At 34.9% G+C, this 4,292-nt stretch overlaps 1 pseudogene; it reads left to right on the top strand.

Annotated features, from left to right (window-relative positions):
- Window positions 1-2,477: 2,477 nt before the first annotated feature.
- On the top strand, window positions 2,478-3,048 carry LOC121100108 (annotated as a pseudogene).
- Window positions 3,049-4,292: the final 1,244 nt, after the last annotated feature.

The raw sequence follows: 4,292 nt of genomic DNA, 5'->3' as shown, positions 1-4,292 counted from the left end.
TGTATTCCTCTTCTTTACGCCTCTTTAATGTGGCAAAAATGAACATGTTTATTAACATGACTAAAATAATAAAACACTATAACATATAAAATTAAGAGAAAGTATATTGATTTAAATCTATGCTTCATGATCAATGTTTTATTATTCAGTTTTACTAAGAAAGCATTGATATCCAAGATTGTTAATTAATTAATTCAATTTAATAATTCAAGGTTTTAAATTACCTGAAGCTCTTGGAAATAGTTTAAGCTTACAAAGAAAATAATATCAATGTAAAAACTTATTATATTATTATGTTATTAATGATTTGTGTTAGCTTACTTGAACAGATAACCAGTATAAAAAGGTTAGGGTAAGTTCAGATGTAACTAAACTGACTCTTCATTTAAAGCAAACACAAATTTGTTAAAGATAAATAAGTAAATAAGATATACATGTGTATTATCCTCAAGAAAAATGCACAGAGCTATTTAAAAATTTTTAAAACACGCAAAATGGTTATGCCAGTATAAGATTTATCTTAACTATGAGCATAGATTCCAAAAACACTTCTGAGCCAGCAGTTAATCTAAGGATTGATTTTCTTTAAAATCTTGTACATTTAAAGTATTAAGATTTCATTTCCTTATTCTCTGAGTATTTGGGAATGTTTTATTTACCTAAACATTTATTAATACTGATAAATCAATGAAAACAGAGCTCCTTTCATTTAAGAGATGTTCTAGGTTTGGAAAGCATTTCAAACTTACACAAAATGGAGAATCTTTTCTCAAGTACAAACATGAAGGCTTGGTTTGGTTTTGTTTGGTTTTGGTTTTGTTTCAAATTTTTATTTAAATTCCAGTTAGTTAACATATAGTGTAATATTAGTTTCAGGGGTAGAATTTTAGTGATTTATCAGTTACATATGACATCCAGTGCTCATCACAATGAATGCCCTCCTTAATACCCATCATTCATTTAACCCACCTCTCTGCCCTCCTCCCCTCCAGCAACCCTCAGTTAGTTCCCTATAGTTAAGAGTCTGTTTTATGGTTTGTCTCTCTCTTTTATTTCCTCCTACATTCATCTGTTTTGTTTCTTAAATTCCACATATGAATGAAATCATATGGTAGTCTTTCTCAGACTAACTTATTTCGCTTAGCATAATACACTCTAGCTCCATCCACATTGTTGCAAGGGACAAGATTTCATTCTTTTTTATGGCTGAGTAATATCCCATTGTGTATATATACCCTCTTCTTTATCAATTCATCAGTCCATGGACATTTGGGGTCTTTCTACAATTTGGGTATTGTTTCTATATCATTTATTTTTCCTCTAATCTGTTATTTCCCTTCTTCTGCTGGCTTTAGACTTCATTTGTTGTTCTTTTTCTAGCTCCTTTATGTGTAAGGTTAGGTTGTGGATTTGAGATTTTTCTTGCTTTTTGAGGTAGGTGCCTGTATTGCTATATACTTCCCTCTTATGATTGCTTTTGCTGCATCTCAAAAGTTTTGGACTATTGTGTTTTCATTATCATTTTTTCCATTTATTTTTTTTATTTCTTCTTTAACTTCCTGGTTGATCCATTCAATGTTTAGTAAGATGTTCTTTAACCTTCATGCATATGTTGTCTTTCCAAATTTTTTCTTGTGTTTGACTTCAAGTTTCATAGTGTTGTGGTCTGAAAATATTCATGGCATGATCTCAGTCTTTTTGTACTGGTTGAGGGCTGATTTGAGACCTAGTATGTGATCTACTCTGGAGAATGTCCCATGTGCACTGGAAAAGAATGTATATTCTGCTGCTATCTTTGAATATATCTGTTAAGTCTATCTGGTCCAGTGTGTCATTCATAGCCACTGTTTCCTTGTTAATCTTCTGCTTAGGTGATCTGTCCAATTGTTGTAAGTGGGGTCCTAAATTCCCCTACTATTATTGTATTATTATCAATGAGTTCCTTTATGTTTGTTATTAATAGTTTTATACATTTGGGTGCTCCAAAGTTGGGGTCATAAATATTTATAATCGTTAGATCTTCTTGTTGGATAGACCCATTTTTTATGATATAGCACCCTTCTTCATCTCTTGTTATAGTCTTTAGTTTAAAATCTAGTTTCTCTGGTATAGGTATGGCCACTCCAGCTTTCTTTTGATATCCATTAGCATGATAAATAATTCTCCATCCCCTCATTTTCAATCTGCAGGTGACAGACACATAGAGAGTTTAGATTTCAGTTCTATAATATCATTCATAGGTTAAAAGCAAGCATAGAAACACAGTAACTGCCTACTCCAAATGCCAATGGCTATTTTCATGAAATTATTAATTGAATTGACTTGAGCTCATAAATAGACCAAAAAAAAAAAAAAAAGACAGACTGGATTCTCTATCATAAAACCAAACCCCAATCATTTTTACCATCAATGAAGAATAACTTATTAACAGAGTATGAATTTAAAAAGACGAAGAACTCTTCCCCCAAGCAGCCTGAAATGACCTTTGCTATTCACTTGACCCAGAAAACCCTACAAAATCATGTAAATCAAGAGGTTCAAATCATCATGTTCACTTTAAGAACACAGATGAAACTGCCCAGGCTATCAAGGATGTGCACATCTGAAAAGCCACAAGTATCTGAAAGATGTCACTTTGCAGAAACAGTGTGTGCCATTCTGTTGCTACAATGGTGGAGATGGTATGTGTGCCCAGCCCAAACAGTGGGACTGGACACAGGGTCGATGGCCCAAGAAGAGTGCTGAATTTTACTGCACGTGCTTAAAAATGCAGAGAGTAATGCTGAACTTAAGGATTTAGATGTAGATTCTCTGGTCATGGAGCATGTCCAGGTGAAAAAAGTCCCCAAGATACAGCATAGAACTTACAGGGCTCACGGTCAGATTAACCCATACATGAGCTCTCCCTGCCACATTGAGATGATCCTTACTGAAAAAGAGCAGATTGTTTCTAAACCAGAAGAGGAGGTTGCACAGAAGAAAAAGATATCCCAGAAGAAACTGCAGAAACAAAAACTATGGCTTGGGAGTAAATTCTGCATAGAATAATGCAAATACAAATTTAAAAAAATTTAAAAAGATGAAGAAACTCAAAAGTCAGGGAGGAGAAAGGGCAAAGTTCAAATTCTATTATTCTGGAGATTCTTTCTGGGAGGGAAGATAGGATAGGGGAGGGGAGGAGGGAGGGAGGGAAGAAGAAAGAGAGAATGGGAGAAAGGAAGGAAGGAAGAAAGGAAGGAGGGAGGGAGGGAGGGAGGGAGGGAGGGAGGAAAAACACGGCTGCACCAAAGAGCCCTTGAGGTGCTTGTTGGAAACTGTTCTCCATGTGTTCTCAAAGTTCTTCAGCACAATCAACAACTTATTTAAGGACTAACAGTCCAGGGTGTTTGTAGAGCTAATAGCCCTGGGAGATATGGTGTCTCTTTCACTCCTGGTCAGTTTACAGATCTGTTTGCCATGGAGGATAAGGAAGATAATACCTCCCTTCAGGTCAAAATTTGGACAGGTTTGCTAGGAGCCACTGTAAAAAATTAGAGTTATCTGAAATTGTGTTTCCTTGGCTGTGATACTAATTCACTGTGTGTGGAATTTACCTGGGTCTATCTCTGCATCACCTCATGGACTTGTGGGGGGAAGGGGAACCCATGCAAACATGAAGTTGATACTGCCTGTTGTGCTGCAATAAAGTTCTTTGCTGTGATCCAGGAATTTCATACTTCCACCTGTGTCAGTGAAACTGTGGCTGGCTAACTTGTTAACTTGTAGAATAAAATCTCGCACCCTTCATAGCTCTTGACAAGGGCATTTCTTTAACCATGCAGTTTCCTTGAATCTTTTAGGTCTGTCATCTTGGGCATCTTCATAGATGATCTCCAAAGCCATTAAAGCATTAAGTTTCAAAAGTTTAAAAAAACATGATTCTTTTATCAATATAAAATGAATATATATCAAAGATTTCCTTTAATTCTTTAAGAAAGTAATGGGTAAACTACTGTGACTCCTTTAAAGAACATATGAGAAGCTAGGTTACTTATAGAAGAAAAAGATTGCTGGGTTGGATTAAAAAACTTGTTAATATTGCATTAGAATAGAAACCATAACTTTTGGCCCTTACCACAACATGGTCAAGATAAGCTCTGCCACTAGAAATGTAAAATAGTCCAATAAATAGAAAATCTAATCTACCACTGCACTGAAAAAGAATTTAGTCATTTTTTGCCTATTTTCAGGTTTTAGATGATGTTTCTCACTTAGGTTGAGAAGATTCTACAAGTTAATATATTTAAAGTTCT

The sequence above is a fragment of the Ursus maritimus genome, unplaced genomic scaffold (assembly GCF_017311325.1).
Source record: "Ursus maritimus isolate PB19 unplaced genomic scaffold, ASM1731132v1 scaffold_10, whole genome shotgun sequence".
NCBI lineage: Eukaryota > Metazoa > Chordata > Mammalia > Carnivora > Ursidae > Ursus > Ursus maritimus.
This window is presented reverse-complemented; position numbering and strand designations above follow the sequence as displayed.